Below are 22,276 nucleotides of genomic sequence, written 5' to 3'. Positions count from 1 at the left end.
GAATTAGTTAAAGCGAAAGATGATTGGAGTTTTTGAAGGTAAACCCAGTTCTATTTATGTATCTAATCAAAGAGCCTCTTGTTAACCACACTGTTGCCAGACCAGAACCAATTATCAAATATGAGTATATGCTCAAAGGCACTTCCAATACCTTATCCCTTTGACCCAGCAATATCGCTACTAGGACTGTATTCCCAAGAGATCATAAAAGTGGGAAAGGGTCCCACATGTACAAAAATATTTACAGCAGCTCTTTTTGTGGTGGCCAAAAACTGGAAATCAAGGGGATGCCCATCAATTAGTTAATGGCTGAACAAGTTGTGGTATATGAATGTAATGGAATACTAGTGTGCTATGAGAAACGATGAACAGGAAGACTTCAGAGAGGCCTGAAAAGACATATATGAACTGATGCTAAGTGAAAGGAGCAGAACCAGGAGAACTTTGCACACAGCAACAACCACAGCGTGTGAGAAGTTTTTCAGGTAGACTTCGTACTTCATTGCAATGCAAGGACTTAAAAAATTTCCAATAGACTCTTGAGGCAAAATGCCTTCCACATCCAGAGAAAGACCTGTGGCATTGAATTGCAGATAGAAACAGACCATTTTCTTTTGTATTATGTTTTGTTTTGTTTTGTTTTATGGTTTCTCCCATTCATTTTAATTTCTCCTATTCAGCATGACTATGGTGAAATTGTATTTGATAGGAATGTATGTGTAGAACCTATACAAGATTGCAAGCTGTCTGGGGAAGGGAGTAGGGAGGAAGGGAGGAAGGAGGCGGAGGGAGGAAAAAAAATCTAAGATACATGAAAGTGATTATAGAATGCTGAAAACAAATAAAATAATTATTTAGAAGAAAAAGACTTGCCTACTATGATCAATTCAACAATCCAAGACAGTTTCAGAGGACTCATAATGAAAAAAATGCCATCTACCTCCACATAGAGAAATATGAACTCTGAGTGCAAGTTGAAGTATAATTTTCTCATCTTATTTTTCTTTCTTTTTTTTTTTAACAATATGGCTAATATGGAAATATGCTTTGCATGAATTCTCATGTATAATTGCTATCATATTGCTTGCCTTCTCAGTGGGTAAAGATAGTGTGGGAAGGAGAGAAAAATATATGATTGAAAAATAAAAAACTTTAAGACGTAAGAAATCTAATCAATGCAATAACCAACCACCACTCTAGAGGACCTGTGATGAAACATAATCTATCTCCTGACAGAGAGATGATGAACTAAAGCTGCAGAAAAAGGCACACATTTTTAAACCTGACTGTTGAGTGGATTAATTGTTTTTGACTGTGTTTTTTAAAAAATTATTATTACAATGGATTTCTTTTCTCACTTATTTTAATGGGGTAGGGAAGGAAGAGAACAGAAAGAAGTTCAGAAAGAAGTGGAGTCAAGTGGGGCAGTTTTGAAAGTAATATGTGGGATTTATGCATTTAAAAACATGAAATTGAGATTAGTGGTTTCATATAAAATCCTTTTTTGTGTTTGTTCTGCTATGTATATCAAATTTTTTTGGTGTTTAAATTCAGATTGTGAATTAACTGTAAAATTAACTGGCCAGAGGCCCAACAAGGCAACAAACAAAAAGTAGACACAGTGGTGCCTAGGCAGCATCTATGACCCTATCGCTGTCAGAATTCAGTTTGTTACAGTCAGGAGGTACCCTTTGGGTGGTAGCCAGAGGTTTTGTGAGGCTCAGATGAGATAATGGATGTGAAGCACTTTGCAAACCTTAAAACACTATAGAAATGCCAGTAGTTGTGGTTGTTAGCTTGAAGGTCATCAGGTCTCCAGTACAGTGATTCTTTCATTCCCTGAACCTTCTACTGCACTCCTGCTCAGCACAAGCAATGTTTATAGACTATTAGAACAATACAGAGGTAAGCTAGCAAATGTTTAACAACCAATTCAGCTGGAAGGGTGGGGGGAGGAGAGGAGGGAGAAAGAAGGAATAGAAAGAAAATTTGTGCAAATAAGCCTGTTAGATTTGGCTCCAGCACACTTTTGGTACTATGCCCAGGTTGTGCAGTGGATAGAGTGCTGAATCAGAGGAAGTCAGGAAGATCTGAGTCAAATGCAGCCCCATGTCAAGTTGCTTAACCTCTGTTTACCTCAGTTTCCTCAACAGTAAAATAAGGGTAATAATAGTAACTACCTCCCACGGTTGTTGTAATGACCAAATGAAATGATATTTGTAACAACTAACTGTGCTTTGCACCTAGACACTGAATAATGTTTGTTTCCCTCTCTCCTTGCCTCCCACTTGAGTGCTGGAGATTCTGGAGTAGACTATAGAACAGAGCTCTGAATCTAGCAGAGGAGTTCCTGAGACCCTAAAGTTGGCATTACTCATGTAGAGGTCACTATGAGAATCACCAGAAGGTTCCACAGTCCTTTGAAAATTTGGTGTAGACAACTGATTGTGAGTTAACTATGTAGCTCCAGTTTCACCGGGAGATAGGAAGACTATCATAGGATACTGAGGTCTGGGTTCTTTTTCTCTTATAATACCATGTTGTAGCTGAGAAATGGACTCCAGTCTAAAATGTATTTCTGTCTTGGGAGGAGCTACATCCAGGCACAGAATGAAAGGTTTAGTCTATGCTATATGCACTTGATGTTTCTTCAATCACTATACACTTACCAATCTAATAAAACTATTTAAGGTTAAAAAAAAATGTTCTAAGCCCTGTTTGCTGGTTTTCTTTTTTTTCTTTTTTGTAAAAAAGAAAGAATAAGGAGCATTTTTGATTTTTCACATTCCAATTTGATATAACTTATTAGTAGATGTATATGCTACTCTGGGGAAGTTGATCACAACCCACTGATATTTTCTTATTACCTAGGTATCAAATTTTTGATCCCTAACTGGACATTACTTAAGTATCAGTGGAACATGTAAACAGTCTAGCCCTCATTCTTTCTACATGACCAGCCTATCTTCTCTTCTGGTCCTAAACTTTTTTGTCTCTGACTTGGCTTTAGTACACTACTGCAGATTATTCACACCAATTATGTGTCTTTTCCCTGCATTTTGGTGACCTGTAATTTGAATTCTCCATTCCATGATTCAAAGATATGTAGTATCATCAGAAGGGTAAAAAACATGCTTTTATTAAGTATCTACTAGGTTCTAGGCATTGTGCTAAGAACTTTACACAAATTATCTCCCCTGATTCTCACAGAAACCCTGTGAAATAGATTCTGTTGCCATCTCCAGTTGAAGAAACTGAGACAGACAGATATAAGTAAGTGACTTTCCCAGGGTAATTAAGCCCAGTGTTCTTTCCACTATTCCACCTACCTGCCACTATGTATTAAAATGATCCACTTTGTCTCAGGGAAAATTTGGGGGTTGTTAAAAACATGAACAATTTTTAAATTTACAACCTATTCTCAATCGATAAACTTTCTTCTTCTTCTTCTTCATCATTATCATCATCATCATCATTTACCTAGTACAATTCGAAGAAGTCTACAAATTTGGTTTTTTTGTGGGAACAAGTTCTTTTCTTTCTTTAAAAATAATTAAGTGTAGTCTCTAGCAAACCCCTCACACATAGATTCCCAAAAAGTTATTCCAATTTGAGGTACTTTGTGGGACAATGTCCTCTGAAAATCAAAACTGAAAAATTTCCCCACAGATGTTTATTTTTACTAAACCAACCAGAGAACACATCAGTTCAAAAGAATTTAATTACACAGCACAACAAAATAAGTATTAAGGAAGTTTTTTTTTCCTCATAGACAGTGGGTACAGTACACCCTCCAACAAGTTGTCATACCAGGAGTGGGGGAGAAGAAACAAGGGAACACATATGGCCAGAGAACATTCATAAAGGGGGCATGCGTGGGCAACCTGTTCCTCCCCAGCAGGACTCCAGTGAAGCAGACATCCTTCTGTCTTTTGGTGATATCAGACCAACTGCTTTCTCCACAAAATGGCAGTCCTTGGCTTCTCTATTCTCTTTGTTCCAGTGAAGCTGTTATGACCTTCTTCATGGAGGATGGGCACATGATCTGTTAGCTCTTTAGTCCTAGGGCTCTCTTCTTAGTCAGTTGAAAGTAGACTGCACTTACTCTCAAGTGGCCAACAAGCTACCATTAAAAACCCACAATTTAAGAAATGAGGAAGGGATCTGGAGTGGGAAAAGTTTAAAAAACCCTGGGGTAGAGAAACTTTCAGGTATTTTAAGTTCATTCTTTTAATTCCCTTTCTCCAGCTACAGTAAAGAAAAGTCTCTCATTCTAAATCCTTTTCTAGGTCATGGTCCGAAATTCCTTTTAACTATGGAGTCTCTGCGTCAGGACTTGATGTCCCTTTCAAATCATGCCAGAGATGCCACTTAGCAAAAAGGGAGCTGGGTGGGGCCAGAATGAGGAGGTTCTTTCCCAGCCCTGGCAAAGATACTAGTTTCTATGCAAAGCAGCTTCAGAGCAAGGTGAAAAAAGACAGGGTGGAACTGGTAGAGCTGGTGACCTTTACCCTCTTTCCAACCAGGAACCAAATTTCTCTATTTCTTATACCCGTGTTTTTTCTAAGGCTCTAGTTTTTAAAAACTGTTCACCAGTTTGAGAAATGGAAAAGTTTCAGTTCATGGAAAACATATTAAACTTGAATCAAAAGATTCAGAAGACCTGAGTTTAGGTCCTAGCTCTGACAATTCATTGTCTAGGTGACCTTGGGTCAACCCCTTTTCTTCTCTGAGGCTCAGATTCCTTATCTATGAAAAAGGAAATTAGAATAAATTATCTCAGAGAGTTATTTTAACTTTAATGTTCTGTGAGTTTCATTAAGGACAAATCCCATGTTTTGCACCTTGTCTATTTCCTTCCTGGATCTCACTACCCAACTTAGTGCACGTCTGAAAAATGTGAAAGTCATTTGTATCAATCCAAAAACTTGAAGTCAGTTCTAGTTTAGCAGAGTGGGGGGAAGGGGAAACTGCCTTTGTGGATTGTGGTTGCAGTTTTTCTGACACATCTTCTATTTTCATCCTCTTGCAAACTGACAGCCTGCGACAGTTGTTCTTCCATTTCTAGAACAAGTTGCCAAATCATGGGGGTAGCTAATGATGCTGATATAATAAATACTGGTTTTCTTTTTTAAGCTTAAAGGAAATGATTTTATTCCTTCCCTAAAAAAATGAAGCTTCTAGTTAGGGGAGTTTAGTCCTCATATGGCATCCAAATCTAATACCTTATCAATGCTTTTTATTAAAAGAATTTTAAAATTAAATTTGTGCCATTTAGTTTATATCACAAAAGGTGAAATCTCATTCAGTAGACACACAATACTTGTGAAGAAAAGTGAACCCTGCCACACTGATAACATCATGGCCCAGGCTATTTGCATTTATATCAGCTTGTAAACTAATAAAATTAAAAGTGTAATTTCCGTGCACAGAAGAATTTTCATATGAAACAGGTATTACCAGTAGAAGACAATATGTTCAGATAACAAAGACATGCATTGGAAAATTTTGCTGGATTTACAACAAATGATTGATGAACTATCTTTTTTTTTTTCTCCTTAGTTGTTCCATATCACCAGTGCATAGACTCATACTAGCACAAAGACAAACTAAGCCTTTGGACCTTTTCCACATAATGCATTAAAGTAAGTACTTAATGATTCAATCTACCCTGAACTGGAAAAGGCACTTCTCCTGACAAGAAGCAGTCAGTATATAATTACAGTAGCTTTTTGATTATTTTTGTATCCATTCCATCCACATGCTTATGAGCTTGACCTACTCCTATCAAAGAAATTATATTAAAAGCTAACAAGTATTCAATCCATTAATTTTAATAGCCTCATTACAAAGCCTAATCCTCACCATAGCATACGGAAAGCATACTTATCTTTGGTCAAGCATAGGTATCTCTTGCTTGATACAATGGATATGGTTATAGAGAAACTGTGAGTGATTTGTGTAGAATTCATATAAATCAAAATACACTTTTAATTCACTGAGAGCATGTGCAATTTAGGAAGATTACCTAATGAATAGTTTTTTAAGTTGAGTAACTTTTTAAAATTTAAAACACCCCTTTGATAAGTATATATTTTTAATTTTAGATTTCCACATGTTGATTTTTTTTTTTTTACAAAGCAAGTCATCCTCACACAGAACTCTAAATCTCTGTCATTGTTTTCTGTATTTAAATAGCCAGCTTTTTCAATACATTCTGAGTATTATGGAATGATAGAACTAGAGGGAACTGTAAGGTCATCTACTCTAAGGTCCTCATTCTAATCTGTATTTCTCTTATCAGTTTAATAATTTTCCAAATACATTTTCTTAAGTCCTTTTTTTAAATTCTGTGCACATTTTGTGAAGAATGGGAAGAGAGTAAGACATTAGAATGATTAAACAACCTGAAAATAGTGTTTATATGATCTGGATTCTTTCAGAAAAACTTGAAAAGACTTTCATGAACTGATGCAAAGTGAAGTGAGCAGAACCAGGAGAACACTGTATATAGTAACAGTAAGTAATATTGCACCATGATCAACTGACAGTGACTTAGCTATCCTCAGCAATATGGTGATCTAAGAAATTCTGAAGGATTTAGGAAGAAAAAAGCTTTCTACCTTCAGAGAAAGAATTGATGGAGTCTGAATACAGATTGAAGCATACTTTTTAAAACTTTATTTTTCTTGTTGTTTTTGGTCTGCATTTTCTTTCCCAACATGGTTAATGTAAATATGTTTTGCATAACTGCACATATATAATGTATATCAAATTGCTTGCTTTCTCAAGGAGGAGGGAGGAGAGGATAGGAAGGAAAGAATTTAGAACTCAAAAACTAAAAAAAAATGTTCAAGATAGTTTTAACATGTAATTGGAAAAAAGTAAAATATGAAAATTTTTACCTTAAAAAAAAAAGAAAATAGGATCTATGAAGAGAAGTTAAGGAGCCTTTAACTTGTGTGTATCAGAAGATTGACCATGAAGCCCAGTCCCTATGAGCATGAGCAAGTGCTGCTGGGGGGCCTGCTTCAGGGAGAGTCATGATGATTGTAATAGAAAGATTTGGGGCATCCTCAGGTGTTCTGTAACTAATGCTGGTCTCCTGACCTTTGGTAAATAAGAACTTCTTTGACTGTACTTGTGTAGTCAGAACTGAGGTTACATTTAAAATGCACCAAAGCCTCAGCAACTTCTCTTTGTGTTACTTCTTCCTGGCTGACAGGATCTGGGGAGAGAAGAGAGATAATACTGTGAGAGGAGAAGCCTTTGACACCCCCACGCATCTGAGGCCAACGTGGGGCCGATGAACACAGGTTTTGAATTCTTTTGGTTTTCGAGGGGTTTTACTTTTGTTTGTCTTGACCTGTTTTCTTTTGTTCTAAGAAAAGAAGGAAGAGATGACCATGACTTTATGAGCTTTGGAAGATCTTAAGGGAAGCCATGAACAGATCCAGGGGTGGAATCTGTGCCAGGAATTTGCAGTCTGTCTGGCTTCTGTGCCCCAAAGAATAAGGAGCAATCTTCTGGACCCAGCCCACCAGTAATTGAGACAAAGACTTATCTAGAAACAGTGTTGAATTTGGATGTGAAGTTGGTGGGATCCATGTAGAATCAATGTAGAAACTAAATTAAGTCTGAATATAGAAAATGAGAATTGGGATCCCCAAATGTGTATGTGCCTTTGTGTGTGTGATGGAAAATTTTGTACTTCTGCTCTTGCTGTATCTTTGAAGTTGATGATCCTTTTGTAAAAGTTAATTGATGTTAATTGGCTAAATGGAACTGGAGTGGTAATCACTGGCACCTAACTGGGTAGAATGGTGGGATGGGGACACAAACCCAGAATGGGGGCAAAAGATGATAGAATTAGAGAAGAAAAAAATGCCAACTTTTCTGAGGTAACCCTAGAACTCTCAGGGGGTAGATATAGCCAGCCTTGCTCTGAGAGAGTATCTCAGAAAGTACTTGCTACAATGTGAATGTAAAGGATAAGCGTGGGGGACACCTCCAACTAGATGTTCTATTGACACCTCAAATGAATGCAAAATAGAGCCCATCTTCCCCCCTAAACCTGCTCCTTAAAACTTCCCTACTCCAAATTATCTATGTTCACCTTGTTTCCCCTCAGTATCATCTAAGGGAAAAAGGGGCAAAGGAAGGCAATAGGCATTTATCTAGCACCTATGACATGCCAGGCACTGTACTAAGCAAGCACTTTACAATTATCTCATTTAATCTTCACAATGACTCTAGGAGGTAAGTGTTTTTATTGCCACCATTTTATATTTGAACTGTCTCCACAATATAAAGGATCAAGAATGAAATACACTGACAACTTGTTGATTTTAAAAAATTATAATGGAAGAATTTATGACCAAACAAGAAATAGAGAACATTACAAAATGCAAAATGGATAATTTTAATTACATTAAATTGAAAAGATTTTGCACAAACAAGCCAATACAACCAAGATTAGGAGGGAAGCAGAAAATTGGGAACTTTTACAACCAGTGTCTCTGATAAAGGCCTCATTTCTAAAAGTAGAATGAACTGAGTCAAATTTATAAGAATACAAGTCATTTCCCAAATGATAAATGATCAAAGGATATGAACAGGCAGTTTTCAGAGGAAGAAATTAAAGCTATATATAATCTTATGAAAAAATGATCTAAATCCCTATTGATTAGAGAAAGTCAAATCAAAATAACCCTGAGGTACCGCATCATACCTATCAGATTGGCTAACATGATAAAACAGGAAAATGATAAATGTTGGAGAAGATGTGGGAAAATTGGAACACTAGTGCATTGTTGGTGGAGTTGTGAACTGATCCAACCATTCTGGCACCCAAAGGGCTATAAAAATCTGCATACCCTTTGACCCAGCAATACCACTTCTAGGACTGTGCTCCAAAGAGATCATAAAAATGGGAAAAGGATCCACATGTACAAAAATATTGATAGCAGCTCTTTTATGGTGGTCAAGAACTGGAAATTAAGGGGATGTCCATCAACTGGGAAATGGCTGAACAAGTTGTGGTATATGAATGTAATGAAATACTACAAACAGACTTCAGAAAATCTTAGAAAGACTTACATGAACTGATGCTGAGTGAAGTGAGCAAAACCAGGAGAACATTGTTCACAGAAATAGCCACAGTGTGCGATGACTGATTTTGATAGACTTAGCTTTTCTCAGCAATGTAACTCCAAAAGACTCAAGATGGAAAATGCTATCCTCATCCAGGGAAAGAATTATAGAGTCTGAACACAGATAGAGCATGCTATTTACTCTCTTTTTTGTTGTTTTGGTTTTTCTTTCTCGTGGTTTCTCCCATTCATTCTAATTCATCTTTACAACATGACTAATGTGAAAATGTATGTGTAGAGCCTTTATCAGATTGCACCTTGTCTTGAGGATGGGGAAGAGGGGGGAGGTGGAGAAAATTTAAAACTCAAAAGCTTATGGAAGTGAATCTTGAGAAGTATATTAAATAAACTAATTTAAAGAAAAATTATAAAGATACAAGTGGAAATAAACAGAAAACATCAAAATACTTCTTGTTATTAGGAAGGTATCTATTTTGTTCCAAGTGGTAATTTAGTAATTGAATAATCAATATCCTTTGTGGAGACAGAAAATAAAATAAAATTTCAGGCAAAAGGAATAACTTGGTTGTCTAGACGAGTTAAATGAACTAGATTATTGCCAAGTCCACTTTCTACTTTATACTCTTCATTACACAGCCAGTGTTTCAAAATACTGAAATTCACTCATTCGTTCAACATACAACAAACATACAAATACCTCATACATGCTAGACATTGAGACCAGAGCAAAGACCAAAGACCAAAGCAGTTGATACCCCCAAGGATCAGAGATTGCGGAGTTTTTCTTTTTTGGCTGAGATATTTGTTTTCAATGGATATTTTAAAAATAAATTTGTGCATTCTTGATATTCTAAACCTTTTTCTATGTGCTTAGTACATTTATCACATTATTCTCATTTAGAAATTCTTTACTCCTTTTCAGAGTTGCAGGTAAACCATTGATAATTGCAATTATGGGGAAAACTTGCTATTTCCTATCAATATTTAAGCAAAAGGTGAGACTTCTAATGAGATAACCTCTCAACTTTACTTCCTATTTGTATTGTTTTAAATGATGATTATCATTACCAATGAATCAATAAATGATTACCAATGAATCAGTGACAAAGCAGTTAAGTGAATACATGTGCCAGGTACTCTGCTAAGCACTGATGATACAAATTTAAAAAGTGAGACTGTTTGCCTTAACAAAACTTACATTATAATGAAGGAAATAACACAGATAGGGGAGTGGCATCCAGGGATAGAAACTTTGGTCTGGAAAGCCACAAGGATGCTAAACGGATCCATAGCTTAGTTTATACTAGTTATAGTATACAATTTATACACCTTTCCCAAAGGAATGGTAATTTTTATTTGATTACTATGGAGATTGTGGGGATTGGGGTGGCAAAGGAGAGGAAATCTGGGAGGATGGCTAGATAAAACAGGATGTAAAGGATAAGTAAATCGGCACTTTCTCAGTCACTAATTGAGATGGTTCAGCCCTAGAAGGGGAGTTCAAAGCTTGATAGATTAATTTTTCTAGGAACCAAGGACATCAGTTTTGGAAGTCTCATGCTCAGGATACTGGTACAAAAGGAACAAGCAGGGTAGCATTTGTGTTGGTCCCTCATTTTTGAAGAAGACCGTGACATCAGAGAAATGATGACATGACTTGCACTTGACTTTGTTTTGGTGAGGGAGGTCTGTGCAAGGTCACTAACCTCACTTTCTTCTCCTGAGCCATCTGGGTCCAGAGACCAGATATTCATCAGGATGACTGGAGATGGCCCAGGATGCTATGGGAGACCTTGGCCTTTTCATCAGGGGCTACAAAAATGGGCAAGGTGAGCGGTGGATGGGGAGAAAAGAAAACAACTTAAATGTCTTTGTGCTCTTCCTAATATGTCCAAGTTTCATAACCAACTTCAGTATTGCTATTCTCATCTTCCTCCTTTTCTGGAAACATTCACTTTATATTTTTTAATAATTTCTGATAGTCACAGTGGTTTTTTTTATGTTTAGGAATTTTTGGTTGAATTTAATTTAGTACCTATAAAAGACTCATGTTTGAGAAATTACATAGTTTATCTTTCTGATAGCAATGTTTGAGAGTAATACTGTGCTTGGTAACAATCTTGTATATCACCTGTATTTTGGTAAAATCTTGTATATAACTAAAAATTTATTCATGCTTATCTCATTCCATATACTTCCACTAGTATCAGATTCCTAGTATCAGATTAAAAATGCACATAAGTTGTCCATATAATTAGTCAAAGAATGTTGAAAGCAGTTTATTAACTAGTTAAAAGAGACTACTTAAATGTTAGTAATACTTCAAATAGTTCATTTAAAGAAAATTATTATGTAGTCAGTATTGGGATTGCTTGAATAACAATCTCCACCAATAAGAAGAGTCATTCAAATGACTTTTTGAGCCAAGGATTACACAAATTAAAATGTAACATAAGTCTTGCTCTCAAGGAATTTACAAGGCTTACAACTACTCTGAACAGTGATCAGTCCATTACAAAAAAATCTGAACTCACAAGAACTAAGGGAAATTTTGGGGGGAGTTCTCCAAAATCCTTCTTGTTTCTCATGCCTCCTGCCAAGGTCCTATCCAGAAACATCAAATTTCTGCACAGAAAGGGAAAGGGACCTTCAGCTCCCTTGGAAGTTCTCAAGTTAATAAAACACTGAACCTGACAGAGAAAGTAAAGGACTTGCACTAAGCCTCACAATGAATCAAGTTACTTCTATTTCCTCTCTATTGAGTCTCTGCCTACCACAGACTTCGACAGTATCCCATACTCAACAATACAGTTATTCCTTCCACATCACAACTTTCCCCACTGAGGTTTTGGTACATTGAGGGTCAGCACAAGAAATTAAGTGAGAATTTTGGGGGAGTTTTGTAGAAGCTACAGATGACATGTGAAGGTCAGCAAATAATACAGAAAAAGTTTAGAAACTCAGAAATGCATAAAATATATGTATAGTATCATATAATATTAACCCAAATTTTTCAATAAAGTATTATAAACACCCCCATAAAAGAAAAAAAATCAGACTTCTTCTATGCTATGAAGGGAGGGTCAAAAAATTTTATGTGAATTTTCCAGATTTGGGGGACACCATGCCCCTAACCCCCTCAATATGGATGGGATAACTGTACTGCCCTGCTTCCCATTCACTCCAACCCTGCCCCCATCCAATGGCCACAAAAGGAAAGAACTCAATGCTGCTAAGCAATACTTCCTTAGGGCAAACCCCACCTTCCTCAGGGGTCTTTTATGCAATTCTTCAGACTTATAATTCTGCCTTGGGGTTAAGTACCCCTCAAATGAGAGAAGAACTTGGGGTCACTAAAAAAAATTGACCTTCTCTCTCAGATCTTTAAAATCTATGTGATCAGGGACAGGCAAGATCCAGTTGTTGCTCAAAGTGTCTGATTGTTCTAAAGTTCCAGCTTGAACAAAGACTCTGGTTTAGTCTAGTTTATACACCAGTGGGTGACAAACTCAAATAGAAAATGAGACCACCAAACTGTACACAAGGGTCCCAATGGATCACATATTGACTTATTTTTAAAATGTAATATTGTCTCTTTTATTATATTTTTATTTATGTTGCTAAATATTTCCTAATAACATTTTAATCTGTTCAGGCAGCAGTTCAGAATGTTACTGGCTATATGTTTGACATCTCTGATCTAGAGCAATGGGTCTCAAAGTGTGGGTCCATAGACCTCTGGGTGTCCCTGAAAACCTTTTAGGAGATCCACAGTGGCAAGTAACTAGGATATTACTTTGCCTATTAAGATACTCCTCACTTTTCCAACTGAATATCTGTATAAGTCCAGATTTTTTCATATACTTCAACCAAAACAACATAGCACAACAGAATACAGCGGAGGATAGAGAATCCAGCTGTCTTCCATTAAGCCATTAATTAAAGAGACTCGCAAAAATATGTAAAAAATGCTACTGTTCTTCCTAAATATTTTTTGGTTTGCTTTGCAAAATATAGTTGTGGTCCTCAATAATTGTTAACAGTGTAAAGAGGTCCTTAATAATGTTTAAATGTGTAAAGAGGTTCTGGGACCAAAAAATTTGAGAATCAAAGGTCTAGAAACACCTCTCCTTGGTTGAGGAGGAACTCTACAGTTGGTCTGGTAGGTCCAACTTGTTCTACCACTGCTGCTCTTTTGCTATCAGCACAAATTCCTAAACTCTCTCCCTGGATTCCCTTAGAAACTCCTCACCACATTGCCACTGCCTCCTTTCACTGCTTAGTTATCTTTCCAGAGAAACAAGCCAGACTCTCTCTCCTGTCTATCTGACCTCTTCAGCCTCTGTCATACATATGTGGTCCCCTTTTAAAACCAGTTTGAGAGTGTTACTCAGTTGTAACTAGCTGTGAACTTCATTATCAATACGTTGTCAAGAGGCCAACAAATACATAATACACATTGCAGAATACAACTTTTCAAGATTTCAGCTTGTCCAGGAATTCCTTACCTGTTCAAGAGGGGTAACTAGGTGGTGCAGTGGATAGAGCACCAGTGCAGGAGTCAGGAGGACCTGAGTTCAAATCTCACCTCAGACGCTTGACACTCACTAGCTATGTGATGTTGGGCAAGTCACTTAACCCCAATTGCCTCATCCTGGGTCATCTCCAGTCATCCTGATGAATATCTGGTCATTGGATTCAGATGACTGTGAAGGAGGAGTGAGGCTGGTGACCTGCACAGCCCTCCCTCACTCAAAACAAAGTCAAGTGCAAGTCATGTCATCATTTCTCCGATGGCATGGTCTTCTTTGGCAATGAAGGATGGACACACACCTGTTCAAGAGATAATAAAATGCACGAAAGGCTTAACCAATTCTTTTTGGGACATTATGAACATACCTAATATGTTATAATAATGGGACACTCCCAGGAAGGCTCAGATCTTTGCTTCCTAATAACTACAACTACACTAATGATGATGATGATAAATATGTGGTGCTTTGCAAAATCTTTTTCATATAGGAGGATAATAATTTTCATAAATTAGGGATAATAATGTAACTACCTCACAGAATTGTTTGGAGCATCAAATGAGATTTTACAGGGTTACTTAAGGTTTTGTCCCATGGATTTGGGTTAAATGTCTTGGCCAGGATCACATAGATAAGCATCAGAGACAGACTTTGAATTCAGTTTTCCTGATTCCAAATCCTAAACTCTAAATTTTATATTGAAATGCAGAGTTCTGCCTTTCTTTCTCTCAATATAGACCTATTAGGACATTATCTATGCACACTAAATGCACATAAACTAGAAAGAGAGCATATAGACCTGTAGCTAAAAATGTTTATGTTGTAGAAGCATTGAATGGTAGTGGTAAGAATTTTTGGTGCTGGTGGTATTCAATCATGTGTGACTCTCTGTGACCACCCTTGGGGTTTTCTTAGCAAAGGTACTGGAGTGGTTTGCCATTCCTTCTTCAGCTCAGTTTACAGATGAGGAAACTGAGACAAACATAGTTAAGTGACTTGCTCAAGTTCACACAACTAGTAAGTGTCTGAGGCTGGATTTGAACTCAGGTCTTCCTGACTCCAGTCCAGTACTTTATCCATTGCACCACTTAGCTGACCTAGGGGTAAGAATACTCCCTGCTTTTGGAATCAAAAGATTCCAATTTGAATCCCAGCACTGTTTTTACCTGTGTCCTTGGGAAAGTCATGTAACCACTTGAGGCCTCAGTTTTCTCACCGTTATCAGAAACTTAGACCAAATGATTTTTTAAGGTCTCTTTCAGCTCCAAATTCAACATCTAGGACCTTTACAGCCCTATGTGACCTTAACGGGTACTAAATTTAGATCTGGAATGACCACTCAATATCTTATCTAACCTTCTGATTGGTCCCCTTACTGCACAGACCAGAAATATCCATCAGACTTCTTTGTTTAACCAGATTCCAAGTGTTGACTTTTTTATTGTCTACCTAGTTCCACTGTCACCCAAGGCAAAGCCAGAGCTATGGACAACCCCCCACGAAAATTATCAGCCAAAGAGAAAAAAAGCTCAGTGTTGCAACTACAAAGGAAGCTGTGGAGATACTGTGTGGCATGGGCCCACTGATGGCCTAGGGGGATGTAAAATTGCCTCATCTATGCGTTTTTTCAAAGTACAATTAGAGGCACTTATAACCATTTAAATTTTTAAAAACAGTGGGCCTTATTTAACAATTCATTTAGGGCTTTGTGGACATTCTCTGTACCTCCCACATTGATAGAAGAGCCACGGGGAATAGAACAGAGGGAATACAAAATTATGCCCACGCTCAGTGTGCCCAAAATAGTTCTGGGTAGATTTACCAGTGAACATTCAAGATCTAATCATTTGTTCAGAGTAAGTCTCAAATGGAAGTTAATGCATTTCAGACAACTTTTGCCTGCTTATCCCCAGCATTCTATGAGGGACCCAATAACTTGCCAGACAGTTTTGGCCTTTCTCACCAAATAAAAACCGTCATGGCTTATTTTATGGTGAGATCCAGAGGAGTTGTAAAGTACCTAAATTGACTAGGCAGAACTTGCACCATTTGAGAGAGATGTCAAAAAATAGTCTGCTTTATGTAATGGCTAAAGTTTTATGATGAGTATCAAGACATAGTACTCCATATAAATATACATGGTTAGGACATGGTATTCTATATACAATTTTGATGCAAAAACCATCTTTGCTTAACTGGAGCAAATCTCAGTTAGAAGTAAGAGGCAAAGTCAACCTTGACCTTAAGTAGAATAATCATCTGCCATTCACATATATAGTGTGAATTGAGAGGTGCATAGAAAGTCCCTACATGTGAAAATAGGTCCCTACTAAGGGCCACCATAGACAAAATAATGACATAGGCAAAGTATATGTATTATAATCTTTAAATATTATTGACTATGTCAATTATTTTATGTCTCAAACATCCTCTTTCTTTGTTTGTCCTCTTACTCCGCTGCCCAATGTACCCATGTTCTCTTTACTCTTTCTTCTATTACAATTTATCCAGTAAATAACTGCTATGGCTTACTACGTTCTTTGGCCCAGCAATGTTTACATTTCAATAGAGGACAAGGGACTGACTTTCTGTTCATGGAACTCCAACCATGAATGAAGTTTGAAAGGTAGGGAATATTTTGGGAAAGCAAACTTTTCTTAGGTGTTCATGAAAGCAAGCCATAGGAACCTACTCCCCCTGTTTGTAAGACTATCCCCACTAATTTTAAAGAAATGCCTCAATTACTTATTTTTTTGGTTTATAACTCTGAGGGCTGCTCCTCTAGTATAAATATGGGCATCAAATCCTTAATATTTTATCTCAGATTGGTTCATTAGATTAGTTTTAGGACTGAGAAGGACTCTATTAGTGGACAGTGAGTTAGGTGAAAATTATTGTCCAGAGATTTGGAAATTTCAGCAGAAAGCTCAAGAAGCCAGAGGCTTATCAATAAAGTGTGAATTAGGAAAAAGATGAACCATATGGGAATATGGAGTATGGAGTACCACTATACTATGTAGGCATAGTAGTATCTCCATAAATACCAGTATGATAGGTTTTAACATTTATCCATTATACTATGCATGCCATTTACATCTTAAGTTGTGATCTTGCCCTAACCTTCTATTTCCTAAGAATTTCTTTCTTTGAGGTCCTGCAGCCTAATCAAACAGCAAGCATTTTAAGTTTACCACTTAACAGTCTAATTGTTAAGTGCCCAGTTACAAAAACAGTAATGAGATTGGTCCAGCCCTCTAGGAACTTCTACAAAATAGAGGTGAGGGGGACATGAGAAGATTGGTCTCCGTTTCTTCTGGTCTCTACTTTCCCCTTCCCCGCACCCACCATACCTTGTATAAGAGTTGCCTGGAGATAAATCATAAAGGCACTAGCAATTCATTTTTCTCAACCTCTTCTTTGGGGTACAAATACCTCTTCCCAAACTGAAGTTGCTCCCAGAATGACTGCTTAACATTGGGACAATTTCCTGCTTATTGTCACACACCCTTGTCTGGTGAAGCTGAAAGCACCCTGCAGAGTAGAGGGAGCTAAGGTGATCGGCATCTGTGCTGCCATGTCAGGGCTAGAAAGAATGAACCACTGGTTTCCACTTGATTCTGTGTATCCTGAAGTAAACAACTCTATCTTTTAAAATCTCTCTGGGGTCATTTCCAGCCCCTTGTAATTTGAACCTAAGTACTGATCATCAACTGTTCTATCAGAGCAGATATTTTTTGACTAAACATTGACTGTAATAACACAAGGTCAATACCAACAAGGTCCATTACCTCACCTAAAACTGACTCTGTTCAATGGTGCAGTAATGTATTAACAGGGGCATACCTTTACCTGAGGAAGACTAGAGCCACAAAGTAATAGAACGAGAAGAGAAATAAGAAATCATTGAGTTTAACCTCCTTCACCTTACAGATAAGGAAGATGAAGACCTAGAAAGGTTAGACTCTTAGTTTCCCAGCTTGAGTGCATGCATACATACACATATATACATACATATATATGTATATATGTACTGTATCTATTTATATAGGGATATGAATTCACTATTGTGGGAAGCTCCCTTTCTGATGCTCCTATGATTATTAGAATTTCCCCTTGGTCTTCATACTGTACTTCATCTCTCTGCAATCTATAATCTTAGAGGATTGCCTAGAGCACTAAGAGACTATGGCTTGTCAAAGGTCATACATACAGCCAGTATGTATCAGAGTCAGCATCTGAACTCAGGTCTTTCAGGTTCCAAGGCTAATTTTCTGTACTACTACATGCTGCTTCTCACTTAGACACTAAGGATACAATGACAAAACTAGAAATAGTCTTGCACATCTAGCACTGAATAGAGAAAGGAAGAGGGAGGAAGAAAAAACAAATTAAAAAAATAAACCTTGATCACTTTATAATTTTGCCCTGAAGATAACCCTTCTTATAAGAACTAAGGTGGAATGCAAAAGAAATTGGCAGTAGGAAAAAGCTAGTTTGAATAAACTTTGTTTTGCCTCTGCTTTTCCTTTTGTTGACATAATTTGGTCTGCAAAGAAACTCTGAGATCAAGCTGTAGACGCTGTTTGTGTGTTCTTGGTTAAGAGAGAGGAAGTATAATGTGTTTATAGTCTACAAACTGTAGAGAGGAAGAGAGATAGAGGTAGAGAGTACAACATACAGGTAGATATAAAACATGTCAAATAAACTCAGAGAAATGTGGGGGGATGCATGAATAATAGGAGTCAGAAGTGGCTTCATATATGAGCTAGCATTTGAACTAAGCTTTGGATGTCTTTTTTAGAATTCTATTTTATTTTTTTCAATAAACAAAAATCTATTTTTACCTCCTCACCCACTATTTAAAAAGAGAAAGAAAAACATTAACTTTCAAGCAAATATGAACTGTTAAGCAAAACAAATTCTTTTATTGGCTATGTACAAAAAGTGTTTATGTCTAATTTAGTCAAAATGAGTTCATCCATCACCTCTCTGTTAGGTGACATGTTTCTTCTTTAGCCCTTTGGAATTATGGTTGTTCATTATATTGATCAGAGTTCTTGAAGTTTTGGTAGTTTTGTTATATGAATTATTTTCCTGGTTTTGCTCATTTCACTATGTAACACTTCACATAACTCTTCTCAGGTTACTCTGAAAATGTCCTCTTCATTATTTTTTAGGACATAATACTATTCCATTATATTCATATCCATTAGTTTGTTCAGCCCTTCTCCAATTGCTGGGCATCCTCTTGGTTGACAGTACTTTGCTATTATAAAAAGAGCTACTAAATTATTTTTGTATATATGGGTCCTTTTCTTTCTTTGATGTCTTCAGGGTTTAGGTCTGGATCAAAGGGTATGCACCGTTTAGTTATTTTGGAAGCATAATTCCCAATTTAAGCCTTGGAATTTCAAAGGGCGAAGCTGCAGAGGGAATGCCTTCCAGACATGAGATAAAACCAGTGCAAAGTCACAGAAAGAGGAGAAGGGACTGGCAGTCAGGTTAGTTTGATTGAAACACAGAAGAAAGGAGAGTTGGTGTGAAATATGTAGAAAAGTAAAAGACTTCACATATGAGAAGAGTGTATTTCTAGAGGAAAGAGGTAGATGCTGAAGCTCTATGAGTTTCAGAAACATCAGTTAGGGACTGGATTTGTTCTATTTCAATCCAAGGGGCTGAATGAAGAGCAATCCACAGAGCTGTAAAGAAGTACACTTGAATTTAATGTAAAGACAAGCTTCTTTCCAATTAGAGTGATCTAAGAGTGGAAGAGGTTATACATTCCTTCTTGTTGTAGTTATTTAAGTGGAGGCTGAATGGCCACTTATTGGTTGTGTTATACTCTTTTGCTGTTTGGATATACTTTGGATTAGGTGGCCACTGAGGCACCTTCCAGCTCCAAAAGTCTGTCATTCTGTAATTTGGCAGCTGTGAGTATGATATACTAGAGAAGGAATGAGACTAGAAATAGGAAGACCAATTATAAGGCTATTGCAATGGCCTAGAAGAGAGCTGGTTATGATCTGAGTTAGGGTAGTGCCTGTGTGAGTTGGAGAGAAAGGGGGTGTGATTTATGTTATGGAAGCAGTTTGACAAGACCTAGTAACTAATTGGGAGCAAAGGGAAAAAGAAAAGTTAAGGATGATTCTAAGGTTGGAAAAATAGATGACTGAAAAGATAATGATGCCCTTGATTAAAAAAAAAAAAACAGGTTAGTTAGGAGGAAGATAGAGATTTTAATCTGATAGAAAAATACCAGTTCTGGGTAACAGAGGTCAAGAGTAATGAGCAATAGTGGTGAGATCAACGATATGGCCATCCCTGACTGAAGTGATGTGAAGTTACAAATAATGGATGGTGAGGAGGCTGATGAACTGGGATGCAGATGTTTGAGGGGTTGTTATCATGTACATTGAAATTCCCAAATATGAGGCAGGAGTTGGGGAGGAGAGATAGGTTGTGAACTCCTTGAATGACTTAGAATATAGATAAGGGATTACAATAAAGATCTGAATGGGGGTGATATAAATGAATGGAATAAACTTAAAGGAGAAGAAATTGCTAAGTAGATGAAAGGTTGCCTGGAAAAGGGCATGAGATACAAGAAGAATATTTGTTCTTCCTGCTCCACTGTGTCAGGGAGAGAGAAAGCAGATGCAAGCAGTACTGACGATGGCAGCTAGGGTTGCATTGTCTTCTGAGAGAAGCCAAGTTTCAATAAGTACAAGAAGAGGGAAAAAAAGTCAGAGGAAGAGGAATATAATATTAATGACAGAATGAATTGTTCCTGAGAATAAAGTGGAAAGGGAAGACAGAACAGGAAATGAACTGGGGAGGAGTAGAGCTAACATGGATAATAGAGGAAGGGATTTTTTGCCTAGGTAACCAGTGATTCTGAATCATAGCAATTAGGAGAAGTAGGAGTTTGCTAGCCAAAGGGAGGGGAAGTACTATTGGACTGGATTAGTCCCTTCCTCTTGTGATGATGGAGGATGGCAATGGTATCAGTTTTTCCCCCTCTTTAATACACGAAGATAACAAGGAAGGATGGGCAGTTGAGTCAGTAAATATATGATAATTAGGTCCCTAGGATCCTGATGGAACTCAAATTCAGCATCAGTTCCTGTGCCTCATTCCAAAATAGTGGAGGATGATGAACAGTCAGATGCTATGTTTGGCTCCTTGTTGGACCTGGTTTCTGGGGCTTTATTCCTAGGCAGAATCCTGGCAGTAAGAGACCTAGTGTCTGAGGCTCTACTTCTGAGTGGGAGCATAGAAATAAGAAGCTCAGTATCTGGGTGCTTGATGGTTTGACATTGTTGCTTTTCTTTTTATTTTCAGTAAGAAAAAAAAAAAAAGAGAGAGAGGTGGTTTATTGTAAAAGTGCAATCTTTATTCCATAAGAAAACAAACAGTCCAAACTGTCAAAAGATCTATGGAACATTGCTAAGGGATTTGATTTCTGGAAGGTAGGCCTTGTATTAAAAGATGGAAGGTACCAAGGGAGGGAGTATTCAAATGGTGGAAGTTCTATAATAAAATGGTAGAGATAAGAATTCTAGATTTAATAGAAGAGCTGGTATAGTCCTAGTTGTGTAACATCTTTGAAAGTTTCAGCTGTGACCAGGAATCTTGTATTCCCAGTATCTGTTCCTATGATCTCTGTATTCAGCACTGTCAGACTATTTGGACCTGGGCTTCATTTTTCTAATTTAGTGCTTTAACTTTTCACCCCATTCAACTCCTGTGGCAAAGTGGAAATTGACTAGATGATGGGAAATCCAAAAGCTTTCATTGCTTTTTCCATAATTTGTTGGTAGTATTATCATATAATCCTACATTTGTGGTAGAAGGTTTAGGTTCCCAAATACAGGTCGTGGAAACTCATTGGATCAGAAGGGCTACAGATTTGTTATTGGGATACAGGGAAGAGTTGGTGCATCTTCTACACAGTTTTGGAGTGAACTGGCTTCCAGTTCAACCTATTCAATTGCTTCTTAGATAGCTCCACTGGTGTCTCAAAGGCAATGCATTCAAAACTGAATTATTAACTTTCCCAAATCTGATCCTTTTTCCAACTGCTGTTTCTGTTGATAGTGCCACCATTATTTTAGTTATCTGACCTGAAAACCTTGAAGCTATCTTTGGATCTGTGTCATCTCCAAAAGCCAGTTAGTTGTCAGTCTTCAATGGCTTGAGGAAAACACATAGAATTTATATCCCTGCATAATTTGCTTCCATCTTATATTTCCAGAATTATTTTACATTATTCCCTTTCAGATATCCAATGCTTCACTCAGAAAGGACTACTTTCTATTCCCTGAAGTTTATATGCCATCTCCCAGTTTATATATTTGAATAGTCTGTCCTTTCCCTCCTCTCTCATCTCTTTCTTTTAGAATACTTATTTTCCTTTAAAATTCAGCTTCATTCATTGCTTCTTCCTCTGTGAAATCTTGTGTCTACCTTGATATTTATCTGTTTTTACATCCTATAATCCTTCCTTTTCTCTCCTCCCAATCCATCCCTGAGACTGTAAGCTACTTGAGAGCAGAGACTATTTTGTTTTTATCTGTGTATACCCAGGGCTTAGATAAAGTAGGTGATTAAATTCTATTTTCACCACATCAC

At 37.2% G+C, this 22,276-nt stretch overlaps 1 long non-coding RNA gene across 1 annotated transcript; it reads left to right on the top strand.

The window, feature by feature from the left end:
* Positions 1–3,207: 3,207 nt before the first annotated feature.
* Positions 3,208–5,645, top strand: LOC140506279 (uncharacterized). The gene is made up of 2 exons (XR_011967846.1): positions 3,208–3,273; positions 5,563–5,645. It is a non-coding gene; the product is annotated as an uncharacterized lncRNA (long non-coding RNA).
* Positions 5,646–22,276: the final 16,631 nt, after the last annotated feature.

Source organism: Notamacropus eugenii, chromosome 5 (genome assembly GCF_028372415.1).
Source record: "Notamacropus eugenii isolate mMacEug1 chromosome 5, mMacEug1.pri_v2, whole genome shotgun sequence".
NCBI classification, from domain to species: Eukaryota; Metazoa; Chordata; class Mammalia; order Diprotodontia; family Macropodidae; genus Notamacropus; species Notamacropus eugenii.
Note: the sequence above shows the minus strand (reverse complement) of the source record. Positions and strands in the feature narration are given on the sequence as shown.